Source organism: Cervus canadensis, chromosome 25 (genome assembly GCF_019320065.1).
Source record: "Cervus canadensis isolate Bull #8, Minnesota chromosome 25, ASM1932006v1, whole genome shotgun sequence".
Classification (NCBI taxonomy): Eukaryota; Metazoa; Chordata; class Mammalia; order Artiodactyla; family Cervidae; genus Cervus; species Cervus canadensis.
The window spans coordinates 35,226,612-35,241,935 of NC_057410.1; the positions used below are offsets into that span (position 1 = coordinate 35,226,612).

The window sequence follows — 15,324 nt, forward strand, 5'->3', positions numbered from 1 at the left end:
AAAATATACAAGCAACTCTTGAAGCTCAATTCCAGAAAAATAAATGACCCAATCAAAAAATGGGCCAAAGAACTAAACAGACATCTCTCCAAAGAAGACATACAGATGGCTAACACACACATGAAAAGATGCTCAACATCACTCATTATCAGAAAAATGCAAGTCAAAACCACAATGAGGTACCATTACACGCCAGTCAGGATGGCAGCCATCCAAAAGTCTACAAGCAATAAATGCTGGAGAGGGTGTGGAGAAAAGGCAACCCTCTTACACTGTTGGTGGGAATGCAAACTAGTGCAGCCACTATGGAGAACAGTGTGGAGATTCCTTAAAAAACTGGAAATAGAACTGCCATATGACCCAGCAATCCCACTCCTGGGCATACACACCAAGGAAACCAGATCTGAAAGAGACACGTGTACCCCAATGTTTATAATAGCCAGGACATGGAAGCAACCTAGATGCCCATCAGCAGACGAATGGATAAGGAAGCTATGATACATGCTCAGCCATTAAAAAGAATTCATTTGAATCAGTTCTAATGAGATGGATGAAACTGGAGCCCATTATACAGAGTGAAGTAAGCCAGAAAGATAAAGACCAATACAGTATACCAACGCATATATATGGAATTTAAAAAGATGGTAACGATAACCCTATATGCAAAACAGAAAAAGAGACACAGATGTACAGAACAGACTTTTGGACTCTGTGGGAGAAGGCAAGGGTGGGATGTTCAGAGAGAACAGCATTGAAACAAGTATACTATCAAGGGTGAAACAGATCACCGGTTGGATGCATGAGACAAGTGCTCAGGGCTGGTGCACTGGGAAGACCCAGAGGGATGGGATGGAGAGGGAGGCGGGAGGGGGGATCGGGATGGGGAATACATGTAGATCCATGGCTGATTCATGTCACTGTATGGCAAAAACCACTACAATACTGTAAAGTAATTAGCCTCCAACTAATAAAAATAAATGAAAAAAAAAGAAAAGAAAAAGGCATCCCAATGGAAAAGAAAAAGGCATTCCTTAAAACCTAAATTATTCATATTTTGGTCTTTCCAGAACAGGAAAAGAAACATAAATAAACTGTCATACCTGTCTAATGGTAGAGAATTAAGAGACAGAAAAAGAGTGATTATCTCTCTTCCTTACCAAAACATATATTATATAGAAAGTATAACACAAAAGCAGTAGATTCTAAGGAGGAGTAAGAATTATACTCTCAGCAATTTAAAATTTTTACTTAATAGTGTGCTTGATCTTAACCCACAGTGGTTGCTCCTTTTTTAGAGGGCTTTATTTCCTACCAAAGTTAAAGTATGTTATTAACATCTCCAAAATATGGTGCACTTAACACCCAGACAAATAATTAGGACATATAGGCTAAGAAGGATACTGTACTCTTTTTAACGGAAGTTGCTCCGGAGAAATTAGCACAAGTGACCACGAAAACATCAGGTTGGTACAAAAGTAATTGAGGTTTAGGACCTTGAATTTTACATAGTTATAACTAGACTCAGCCATATCTCCATTAATCAAAATAGGAAACATTACAATCAACACAATTTTGCCAATGAGAAATAAGTTTGTTTATTCCTGTAGCATAGAAATCTGTGCTTCAGGATCGAATGAACTCTTGGAAAGCATTTCTGCATCCTGCTGGTTGTGGAAGCATTCTCCCTGCAAAATTGTTGTTGAGATGCTTGAAGGAGCGGTAGTTGGTTGGTGAGAGGTCAGGTGAATATGAAGGATGAGGCAAAACTTCATAGTCCAATTCATTCAATTTTTGAAGCACTGGTTGTGTGACATGAGGTTGGGCATTATCATGGAGAAGAATTAGGCCCTTTCTGTTGATCAATGCTGGCTGTGGGCATTTCAGTTTTCAGTGCATCTCACTGATTTGCTGAGCATACTTCTCAGATATAATAGTTTTGCCTGGATTCAAAAAGCTGCAGTGGATCAGACTGGAAGCAGACCACCAACAGTGACCATGACCTTTTTTTTTGGTGCAATCTTGGCTTTGGGAAGAGTTTTGGAGCTTCTTCTTGGTCCAACCACTTAGCTGTCATCCCAGTTATCATATAAAATCCACTTTTTGTCACATGTTACATGCCACAATCCAATTGAAAAATGGTTTGTTGTTGCATATAGTAAGAGAAGACGACACTTCAAAATGACGAGTTGTGTTTTTTTGTTTTTTTGTTTTTGGTAGGCTCATGAGACACCCACTTATTAAGCCTCTTCACTTTTCCAGTTTGCTTCAAATGCCAAATGACCGTAGAATAGTCCACACCGAGTTTGCCGACAACTTCTCGTGTCATTTTAAGAGGATCAGCTTCATGAAAGCTCCTAGTTGATCATTGTCTACTTCCAATAGCCAGCCACTTTGCTCCTCATCTTCAAGGCTCTCCTCTCCTTTGCAAAACTTCTTGAACCACCACTGCACCCTATGTTCCTTAGGTGTACCTGGAGCAAATGTCTTGTTAATGTTGCAAGTTGTCTCCACTGCTTTACGACCCATTTTGAACAAGAACAAAAAAATTGCTAGAATTTGCTTTTTGTCTAACACCATTTCCATAGTCTAAAAGAATATATAAAATAAATAGCAAGCAATAATTTTTTTCATTAGCAAGAAAAAGAGCAATAAATGTACATTAAAATTATGTATGACATAACCACACTTAAGAATGTATTCCAATATCAAATGGCAAATTTCAACAATGCAGACACTGAAATTTTCTTTGCACCAACCTAATATCTAATAACAAATTGCTAACACAGCACCAACAGATATGCAGTTTGTCTTCTTACAGTCTTTTCTTGTGATACGGGATTCTTATTCTTCCTCATTGGATGGCTGAAAGGATGGATGGATGAAGCATGTAGCATAGATTAGAATGTGCTGATTTACCTAGACACGCTTCCAGAATGAACTCAACTAATTTGAATCTAGACTAGGGCTAACTTAGAAGACTACACCTAACTCAGCTTACTCAGATTCCTAAAGATACTGGAGAATTCAAAATACTGTGAGGCCTACAAAGATCTGGTTTGATCAGGACAGCTAAAACACATCCCACCTGTACAAACAGTTCCCCAAAGCTCAAGACCTTTCCAAAGTAATTTGGCAGAAATTCTGATTGTAGCAGAATTTTTAATAGCATTCCAGAAAAATTATTTCAAATGAGTTTTTTTAAATTGAACATTAGAAGAGGAGAAGAATACTTTTACTTTAAGGCAATGATTGACTCCAAATCTTTTCACTGACTTCTGTTTCATTTCATCTGGCTCCTGTATACTAAAGTGGCAAAACACTAATTTGAGTGGAATCAATTTTTTCCTTACGATATAAAATGCTGTGGTAAGAAGATGTGCCAAAACAATTACCACACTACCCAGACTGTTAAACTCTTATTTTGAAATAATGTATTTGGCATGACCTACTCACTGTTGCAAGTAACTATAGCTTTAAAAAGTTTCCTTTAATAATCTTGATAATTTCTTTTAACTCATCTATTTTAGCTACTCAGCAAAAATAACTAAGGATGCTTATCTTAAATAAAGAACTAGAACCACTAGCCCACCACAGCACATCATTTATCCTTCTTGGAAATTAAGGAGAAAGATTAGGGTCTCAGGAAAGATAGATAATGTAGATGAGTAGATGTCAGGTTGTGGAACAGGGAAGTTGTAAAGATATCACATTGGTTATGAGATCTGACAAGGCAGGAAATTTAAAACATAAAGTACACAGATTCTAAATGTTTTCTTGACAGAGCTGAATTAAAATATAGTGCCTTCATTCAAAAGAGTATTTTATAATGACTATTCAGTACAAGAAACAGCTCTAAGGAAACAGTGATGGTCAAATACATAACAAAAATTTTTTTTGGTCGGGGGGTGGTGTGCTACAGGGCTTGTGGGATGTAGGATCTTAGTTCACTGATGAGGATTTTAACGCAAGCCCTTGGCAGTGAAAGCGTGGAGTCCTAACCAATGAACCGCCAGGGAATTCCCACACAAGAGATTTTCATTCAAAGTTCTCTGATGAGCACTTACTAAATACTCATTATGTAAAACACTGCTTTAGATGAATCAAGGCAGAGCAGAAACCAAGATTTGTTGTGTTAAAACTTTTACCTAAAAAGCATCATAGCTTTGTACACGAATCATCACTAAGCTTTATCCTGATTCTCTTAGTTATTACAGGTATGTTAGTTTTCTATCGCTGCTGTAACAACTAGAATTTAGTGGGTTAAGGGCTTCCCCAATGGCTTAGCAGTAAAGAAGCTGCTTGCAATGCAGGAGACATAGGCAACAAGAGTTTGATCCCTGGGTCAGAAAGATGCCTTGGAGGAGGGTATGGCTACCCACTTCAGTATTTTTACCTGGAGAATCCCATGGACAGGGGAGCCTGGTGGGCTATAGTCCACAGGGTCGCAAAGAGTGGACCACGACTGCAATAACTGTGCACGCACACACTCAAAGTGAGTTTAATGTCATAAATGCATTTACCTTACAATTCCGTAGGTCAAAAACCTAACAAGGGTCTCACTGGGCTAAATTCAAGTTTTCAGCAGGGTTACATCTCTTTTTGGAGACTCAAGAGGAAAAATCAATTTCCTTCGATTATAGGACTAGGATCCCTGAGTGCCTAATAGGTCTCAGCTAAGGGTATTTGCCAGCTTCTAGAGACCACCCACATTATTTTGTTCATGGCCCCTTTCCTTCATTTTCAAAGTCAGTAACAATGGGTGGATTCCTTCTCAGTTCACATCTCCTGATCTACTCTTCTACTTTCTTCCTTTAGAGTGGCCCATGTGATTAAATTAGCCCTGCCTAGATAACCGAAGATAATTTCCCCATCCCAAAGTCCTTAACTTAATCACATTAGCAAAGACTCTTTTGTCCAGTAAGAAAATATTCACAGGTTTAGGTCACTAGGTGTCAGATTCTGCTTAACACAAGAAGGACTATAAAAATAGATGCTTTCCCAAACATCCTGAGGCATTCTTCTTGGGGAACATACATTGGCACACCAACAAAATTTTAATTTTTTTAGAGACAAAACTTAATTAAATTGAGTTTTTTTTTAAATTTATTCTTCATAAAATGTGATATGTTCCTGATGAAAAAGATTTTGCAAGTAAAAAAAATTCATTTCCTCTGCCCATGACCTTTATCCCATCATAGATCCTAACTATCCTTTAATACCTGGCTCAAATACTGTCAACTTACTTTTTAAAAGATTTTTTAAGCAATATAATTATGAATATAGGGGAATTTTAAACTGGGAAAATGTTATATGAAACTTTTATTTTTAAAGTGTGACTAAAATAGACAATTTTCTAGAGAATGTATTTGATCCAAATATAAAATTAGGATTGCTGAAAAAACTATTTCCAAAAAGGCATGGGGCCTACATGATTTAGAGATTATTTATTTCAGTGCTTAAACTGGAGGAAAATGGAAAGCTACTCATTTTATGACACGTACATATTCATAGATTCCAAATATGACAAAAATATGCCCCTCCCCCCCAGTACTAATCAGTTCAAGCTGCTATAACAAAAATGTCATAAAGCAGGTGGTTTAAACAGCATTTATTTCTCACAGTTCTAGAGGCTACTAAGTCCAGAATCCAAGGCACAGGCAGATGGTGTCTGATGAAAGTACTCTATCCTAGCTGGGTGTTTTCTTGTTATATCTTTACACGGTAGAGGGAAAAATCATTTTTCTCATGTCTCTTTTTATAAGCACACTAATCCTATTTCTGTTGCCTCCACTCTCATGAGCTCCCGAAGACTCCACTTCCTGATACCATCACCATACAACTGGGGGGTCAGGATTTAAATATATGAATTTTAGGGGACATATTCATTCAATCCATAACACACCTTCAAAAGATATAGCCAAATCTCACATATGAATACAAATGCCAAAATACTAGCACCTCAACTCCATCACTATACTGTAAGACTACCGTGAACAAGCACAGTAAATATAAAAGGATGTTTAAATATTAGAATAATAATTCATCACCTTAATAAGTAAAAAGGTAAAAAGAATGCAATTGTTTCAATAGATTATTAAAAATTTATTAATTAAACTTCTGTTTATTCTTCTAATAAACTAATCCATCTTTCTTAAACTTATCAGCTTCAGACTTAATGTTGGAATGAAAAACTAGGGTGATAAAACAGAGCTAATTAGTCCTATTATTTTCTCCCAGGGGTCCGGGTATATGCAAAATGAAATCTACTTGCTTTCCAATGTTAATGTATTCCCATGAATGTCAGAAATCAGTTAAAGATGTCTACATCTAGCATTGCTCTGGTTGCTTTATTCAATTAATAACATGGAGGGAAATGATTATATGTAAGTTCTGTCAGTTGTTTTACTTGGTTGGAGCTTACAGTAGCCCTAATAGCAATAGCTATTTTTCAACTATGTTGATTTTTACTTAAATTCTATTTTTTCAAGAGTTAAAACTGCCACATTTGTTTACTGTTTACAGTTGACACTTGACCAGTGATGATTTGAACTGTTTGGATAGACTTTATACATATAAATAACTTTCAGTAGTAAACACTGCAGTAGGCTAAATTAAGGGGAAAAAATCAATTTAAAAACTAGAAGGAAAAATTATAAATATACACTAATTCAATTAAATAAATGTTTTTAAGCACTAACTTTATTTAAAAATTTATCTGAGGTTTAGAATTCAAAATTTAGATGCTACAAACTACAGTCCTTTCTCAGATTCCTTAAAAATCCTTTGAGATATCTGTTCATTTGTCAGCCTGTGTGTGGCTTCCCTGCCTGAAAGATCTAATTCTATCTAATTCAATTCCTTAAGCAAAGAACAAATTAATTACTTAAGGAAATAGCATGAGTCAGTTTTAGGATTTTTCTCTATTAGCTACGTTTTTCATAGCAGATGCCAATATATTAGGTAGAATATATTATAGCAGATCTAGAAAAACGAATCATTGCATTCTTAAGAGTTACTCTGCTTTGCATTTATGATGCAAAAGAGCAGTGGGGTACCTGCAGCTCACTCTTTTCACCATATCACAACACACCAACACCGACAACCACCAATGAATTATTATCACTATAATCTTGTATATAATATTAACTCCAGTGTGTATTATTGTGAGGCTACAAAGCAGGGGCAAGCTCCCAATTTAGGGGCAACAGTAGAGGCAGCAGTGATACAATGCAGATAGAGAGGATAAGAAAAAAAAGGAGAAAACTATAGCAGGAGGAAGGAAGGACCAAGCTGGAGAAGAAACACTGTTAAGTATTTAAGTATTTAAGCTCACGCAAAATGACCAAAGGAGAAATAGACTAATGAAGACCAGTGCTCATCAGACTTGGGATAAAGTGATGACTCAACAGGCTTCCCAGGGGGTGCCAGTGGTAAAGAACCTGCTTGAAAACGTAGCAGATGTAAGATGCAGTTTTGGTCCCTGGGTTGGGAAAATCCCCTGGAGGATGGCATAGCAACCTACTCCAGTATTCTTGCCTGGAGAATCCCATGGACAGAGGAGGCTGACGGGTTACAGTTCATAGGGTCACAAAAAGTTGGACACAATTGAAGAGATTTATTAGCACGCATGTATCTTCACACATGCAATAATTAAAACTGGAACACTGCAGCAGAGTTAAAATAGTAGCACAGATAATTCCTAAGCCATAAGATGCTGATGTAAAAGAATGCTTATATACCTCTTGCTTGAGGCTAGGGTTGGTTTTATGGACCCAGGAACAAATTGAAATATTCTTGGCTTTGAAGAAAAGAGAGAGATAAACCTGGGAAATTAGTACTCTTTTGTATTTGTGAATTTAAAGATATATACCACCAGAACCTGGAGTTCCTATATCAAGTTGTCTTCAATTTCCTTTTTTAGAAAAGCTAAACAAATAAACAAATGAATAGTCCACTGAAGGTATTTCACTAAGAAATTTTGCATTCAGCCCAAGTATTCTTATACATATCTTTTTGCCTTTTTATACACGTCATAGGGTTCTCACAAAGTATAAGGGAATGGTTTGCCATTCCCTCCTCTAGTGGATCACATTTTGTCAGAACTCTCCACTATGACCTATCTGTCTTGGGTGAATTTACAGATGTTCAAACTGGGTTTAGAAGAGAGGAACCAGAGATCAAATTACCATCCACTGGATCATAGAGAAACCAAGGGAATTTCAGAAAAACACCTACATCTGTTTCATTGACTATAATAAAGCCTTTGACTGTGTGGATCATAAAAAACTGTGGAAAGCTCTTAAAGGGATGGTAATAGCAGACCATCTGACCTGTCTCCTAAAAAACCTGCATGCCAGTCAAGATGGAACAGAACTTTGTAATGGAACAACTGACTGACTCAGGATTGAGGAAGGAGTTGGACAAGGCTGTTTACTGTCACCTGTTCCTTTAACTTATATTCAGGGCACATCACACAAAATGCCAGGCTGGAGGAGTTACAAGCTGGAATCAAGACTGCCAGGAGAAATATCAACAACTTCACATATACGGATGATACCACTCCAATGGCAGAAAGTAAAGAGGAACTAAAGAGCCTCTTGATGAGGGTGAAAGAGGAGAGTGAAAAAATCACTTAAAAATCTCTTAAAACTCAATATTAAAAAAAACTAAGATCATGGCATCTGGTCCCATCACTTCATGGCAAATAGAAGGTGAAAATGTAGAAGCAGTGACAGATTTCCTCTTCTTGGGCTCTAAAATCACTGTGGATGGTGACTGCAGCCATGAAATTAGAAGACGATTGCTTCTTGGCAGGAAAGCTATGACAAACCTAGACACAGTGTTAAATAGCAAAGACATCACTTAGCCAACAAAGATTCATAGTCAAGGCTATGGTCTTTCCGTAGTCATGTACGGATATGAGAGCCGGAACATAAAGAAGGCAGAGCACTGAAAAATTGATGCTTTCAAATTGTGGTGCTGAAGAAGACTCTTGAGAGTCCCTTGAACTGCAAGAAGATCAAACCAGTCAATCCTAAAGGAAATCAACCCTTAATACTCATTGGAAGGACTGATGCTGAAGCTGAAGCTCCAATAGTTTGGCCACCTATGTGAAGAGCCAACTCATTGGAAAAGACCCTGTTGGGAAAGATTGAAGTCAGAAGGAGAAGAGGGCAACAAAGGATGAGATGGTTGGAAGGCATCATGGATTCAATGAAGATGAACTTGGGCAAACTCCAAGAGATGGTGAGGGACATGGAAGCCTGGTGAGCTGCAGTCCATGGATTCGAAAAGAGCTGGAAATGACTGCGTGACTGAACAATAGCAACAAAAACACTTACATTTTCCCAGTGGGAACAATACTTCCCTCAAAGGAGCAAAACAGTTCTTTGGGCTGAAAAGTTTTAAGTCTTTTTATGTGTAAAGCACAGATATATATACAATACAGGCATAGATTTAAAGTATAACTGTGATGTTAAATTTTTATTGTTTGGTGCTACAGACTGAATATTTATATCCCTACTCCCATTCATATGTTGAAAGGCCCAATTCCCAGCAGGGATAGTATTTGAAGATGGGGCTCTGGGGAGGGTTCATGAGGGTGGAATGGAGCTTTTATAACAGAGACCCTAGATCCCTAGATATCTTTTCTGCCTCTTGTGAGGTTACAGTCACAGGAAGTAGATTCTCACCAGGTATCAAATCTCCTGGAGCACTGATCTTGGAATTCACATCCTCAAGACTTGTGAGAAATAAATTTCTGTTGTTTATAAGCTATCTGGTATAGGGGTGTTAGAGAAGCACAAAAAAACTAATAGAGGTGGACACAGTAAAGAAAAAATAATGTCTTAAAAAGTTCTTTAAGAAGGTGAGAGTGAAAAATAGACTGAGACAGACATATGAATTACTTCTGGGGTTATATACATAAGAAAATTAGGTAAGATCATATGATAAATGAGTACGAGTATATAATAGTACACACTCGGTAGCTTTAAAAAGCAATTAAGAGCTAATAATAGACTGTTTTAAACATATTTTCATTAAATTATGTATTTAAAATAACTGCCTACCAAAAATCCTACTACAGATACAGTGATTTGTACTTTATGCAATGTCATAATAACAGCTTAAATAAGCACTATTCTCTTATCTAGAAAATGAAATTTTAGTATAAGGATAAACTTCTCAGAAATACTTAATTTTACCTTTTTAAGATAAGCATCCTATTATATCTTTTCCATTCAAGGATAATATAAATATGTCAGCCTCTCTATATATTGATAGCAATTTCTACTTTTAAATGGTGTGCACTCAATCACTCAGTCGTATCCAACTCTTCGTGACCCTATGGACTGTGGCCTGCTCGGCTCCTCTGTCCATGGGATTTCCCAGGCAAGAATACTGGAGTGGGTTGCCATTTCCTCCTCCAGGGGTCTTCCCAGCCCAGGGATGGAACCTGTGTCTCCTGCATTTGCAGGAGGATTCTTTGCCATTGAGCCACCTGGAAAGCCCACTTTTAAATGTATGTGACATTGTTTTATTTACACGTCTTCTACGTCTGGCTGTTGCATTCCCCTGTTGTGTCTGCCTCCACCCCCTCAAAATCCTAACCCATGCCTGATGTTCCTTTTACATGCCTGCTAAGTCACTTCAGTCGTGTCTGAGTCTTTGCGACTGTATGGACTGTAGCCCGCTAGGCTCCTCTGTCCATGGGATTTTCTAGGCAAGAATACTGGAGTGGGTTGCCATGCCCATCTCCACTTTACACAGTTGCCCTAATTTAAACTTTCAAAGGGAAAAAAGAAATCCTTTGGAAAAAAAAAAATCCACTAGATCAAAGAAGAGCAATATCTCAGAAAAACGAATGACTTTTCTCTTGTTGCCCTACAAGTAGTAGCTGGCCTTCTGTAAAGAATCTATAAAGGAAAAAAAAAATTTCTGGTTTGCATGCTTTCAGAGTAGATGCCTGATGGCAGTCTTCCCTAAGCTTTTCTGCATTCAACAGACTTCCTGAGCTGAATATCTTATGTAAGCCAAAACTGATTCCAATGAAGGGTGGTTCACAAAAAAAGAGAAAAGATCAATTGTCTTGCTAATTAAGAGAGCAAGAAAATCAATAAAATGATGACATTTACATTATCTTTATTTACTAGCGGTGTCTATTCCAAATGAAGCCTTGGTGCCTATGAATAAAAATAAATCATTTTGGCAGAATGTACCTTTCTCCTAAAGGAAGAGAGAGGGAGAAGAAGCAGGGAGAGAGGTAAGGTGAGAAGGAGGCAGGGAAGAGTGTAACTTCTAGAAGATGGTTGCAACTGCAGATTGTGAATAACTATAAACTTCTCATTAAGAAGTTCCTTAAATCAATTAAAGGGGAATTTAACTCAATCCCATATGTGCAAACCGCATTTGAGTCAATCCAACAAGATTAAAGAAAGAACATTCAACTTTTTGTCATTTATAATACATTCACAAATTAATATTCATTCCTAGCTTAGAAAATGTGACCATTACTATCATAAAATGATTAAACAAATATGGAGGGAAATAGGAAAAATAAAGTGATGAAAGGGTTTCCATCAATAAAAAAAAAAAAACCCAAAAAACAAAAAACAATGCTTTATTGATTTATTATCTTCCTCCAATTTGGAGTAGCATGGAACTAAATTCTAAGAAATTTTTACTTTGATTTTTTTCCAGACTACCTGAAATGGGCTTCCTTAAATAAAAGCTCATGCTTTTTTATAGGAGTCATTATCATAAGATGATTTCATTGTTTTTGAGCAGCAGGAAAAGAAGAAAATAACCAATTTGGGGAAGTAACTGTTTTCACACAAATCTGGACTCTATTGAGGCTTTCCTTTCCAATATATTTTAAAGTTTTTGGCCACAAAATAACATGATTATTGTATCAACATTACCTAAAGAAGAATTCTAGGTCAAAAGTAGCTATTTTACAGAATTTGGTTTTTTAGATTTATTTTAGAAGCGCATTTTGCCAAGTGCTCTGACATCCCCAAGTTCATATACATAGCAATAATTCTTAAAGGGTTAGAAACAAAATCCAACCTAAATTTCATTTTATTTTCAAGAGTCCAGTCACTTGCTGGTGACGAAGGAAAGGATGGAGAAGAAAGCGAAAATATAAAGAAAAAATAGCCCATGTTTTCTTCCCAGTCAATCCTAAAGGAAATTAACCCTGAATATTTATTGGAAGGACTGATGCTGAAGCTGAAGCTCCAATACTCTGGCCACCTGATGCTAAGAACCGATTCACTGGAAGACTCTGATGCTGGGAAAGATTGAAGATAGGAGGAGAAGGGGGCAACAGGGGATGAGATGGTTGGAAGGCATCACCAACTCAATGGACATGAGTTTCAGCAAACTCTGGGAGATAGTGAAGGACAGGGAAGCCTGGTGTCCTGCAGCCCATGAATCATAGAGTCAGACATGACTTAGCGACTGAAGAACAACAATCAATAGTAGCAATTAACATTAATACAAATGACCAATAAACATGTGTAAAATGTTCATCTTCATCAATAAGAAAAAAAATGGAAGTTAAGCTATAGTGACAAAGTTTTTAGTGAAAAAAAAAATGAAATGATAGACAAAAGTAATCACAAAAATCTCTGCATGGTAGATTTTTCTTTATCACTTTTCATAATTTCCAAGATTTCTAAAAACAATATATGCTGCTTTAGAAACTATAAAAAATATAATCCATTCCTACTGCATAAAATAAGACTGTACAAAATATCTCATATTTCTACTTACCGTTCAAAGGTATCTACTGATCAGTTTTTATACTTTCTTCTGATCATTTTTCTATTTATTATCATAATTAACAAAACATTTTGGGGTTTGGCCTATAAGCTCAATGTTACATCTTTTTGTTATATGAATATCTTCCTCATACAATTTATTCCCAGAGTATGTCATATGAGTATTTAGATTAGACTATAAGAGACAGTCATTTCTGTAGGTTAAAAGGATTAAATATCAGCAACATCATATGGTTCCAATGAGTAGTTGTAACCTAAATCATAGTAGTAGTGAGAGCCACAAGTAAAGCAACAGCCCTTTCTAGAACAATATATATTTTACTTTTTATGTTTACCTACAGAAATATCATAAAAGACGTTTAAACATGAAACCATTTAACACAAACGGACACCAAAGTTCTATGAACAGATAAAACACTGAGTTGTCCGTTCACTTCCAGAGTGTTGCTTCAGAGGAAACCTTGGGAGGTCAGTTACATAGCCATGGAGGGAACCTTGTTCTGTGACTGTGGTAGTGTGGCTGCACGTCAAAACCGAAGTTCAAATGCTGGTCAGGGATATGGCAAAGCTCCAAGCTACACTGAGGATGTCACTTTCAGTCACTGCTATGACTCAACGACTGGGTGCAACCACAACACGTCGGCACTCTGTAAATAAAACTGAATTCAGCTAGTGGGCAAAGCTAACCAGAAACATAGTATGGAGTACTCAGTAGTTTATCTCTTTAGGATCATTTGAGGGGTGCCAAAAGCCCAGTATTCAAAAATATCTTTCCTGTGTTTGTCTAACTTCGCCATTATTGTTGACTCCTTTCTTTTTGTTTTTTAAACTGTTTAGTCTGTGGTACTTTAAAATATAAATATCACTGAGGGTAACACATTAAGACAGAAGTTAAGTGCTACCTCTCTTCTTTAAAAAAGGCAAACAAGACATGAGTCATCAGAAAAAAGTAGGTACAAAGTTCATGAAGGGGAGGTAGACCATTAATGATCAATTTGTTTCCTACACAATTTTCCCTAATGACAGTTGCCTTACATTTCATTCAGTGATAAACCATCTGATCTTAGATTTTAGAAGCCCAGACAACAACCAAATAATATTTGGGTTATATTCCAGAAAGATCTCTGACTGAACTCAGAGTGTACCATATAGAAATCCTAAACTACTCCTAACTGTGGTAATATTAGAAACCCTTATTGGAGAAGGAAATGGCAACCCACTCCAGTATCCTTGCCTGGAAAACCTCATGGACAGAGGAGCCTGGTGGGCTGCAGCCCATGGGGGTCACAAAGAGCTGGACACGACTGAGTGACTAACACACATAGTATATATTATTAAGGCTCCTTGCCCAGCCCATACTTTCCCATATTTCAGAACTGCCCCTTTACATGCAGTTGGAGTCTAGCAATATGCCTGCATTTCATATCTTACCCACCACTCTACAGCCAAGTGAACCAGTGATAGATCTCCATCGATAGGCCAAAGAATTCATTAGAATCTTTCTTCTAGGAATATAAAACTGGCCTTTAATCAGATTAGTTAATCTCTGACAGTGGAAGAGCTAATGGAAGCCCAGGATGTGTATCCTGACCAAGACTGGGATACCTTGGGAGAAATAAAAACAGTCAATAAAGGGAGACATACAGAGAAAAATAGAGATGAGAGGCTATGTGGTTCCCAAGAACGATTAAGACAAAGTCCCCTTTGGTAGATTTCTAGTTCCTGATTCCAGCACTTCATCAATGGTGCTTTACCGTACTTTGAGACCACGGATCCCATGGGTACCACTGATATCTTACAATATATTTCCATTTAACTATTAAGTTAATTTGAGGATGTGGTTAATAACTGAAGCTACAACAACAAAACCAGCAGAACAATACTCGCAAACATTATAGAGTACCTCTAAACATCAGGTAGTACTCAAATCTGTAAGATTTTCTATTTTATCTTCACAATGACCCTCCATGGTATGTCAAGACCATACCCAAATTCATATCTGGCAGCATCAGAGTCTGAGCTCAAGCACATGACAATGGCCATGTAGTGTTTAACTATAGAGTATATCCAGAGTTCCATACAGTATAGCATCAGGCCATCTGTATCTGATTCAAGTGTCATTAAAACAAAAGAACAACAAAAATAACAACAAAAACAGTTGCTTGGCCTAAACATGTCCACAGAATTACAATTCCTAGAAGGTAGAAATTTTCAGTTACTCCAATAATTTTTATGCATATTTTGAAAACCAATGATCTAACCAGAAGATATGGGTTGAGGGCTGCTATCAGGGTTTTGGTGGTAGTATTAATAAATATGGCTTTTGAATTGTAGTGCTGGAGAAGATTCTCGAAAGGCCCTTTGACAGCAAGGAGATCAAACCAGTTAATCCTAAAGGACATCAACCTTGAATATTCATTGGAAGGACTGGTGCTGAAGTTGAAGCTCCATTACTCTGGCCACCTGATGTGAAGAGCCAACTCATTGGAAAAGACCCTGAAGCTGGGAAAGACTGAAGGCAAAAGGAGAAGGGATTGAA

General features: G+C 37.1%; 1 long non-coding RNA gene across 1 annotated transcript; it reads left to right on the plus strand.

The window, feature by feature from the left end:
• The first annotated feature begins 1,668 nt into the window (after positions 1-1,668).
• Positions 1,669-15,000, plus strand: LOC122427733. The gene is made up of 3 exons (XR_006265524.1): positions 1,669-1,871; positions 13,670-13,675; positions 14,987-15,000. It is a non-coding gene; the product is annotated as an uncharacterized LOC122427733 (long non-coding RNA).
• Positions 15,001-15,324: the final 324 nt, after the last annotated feature.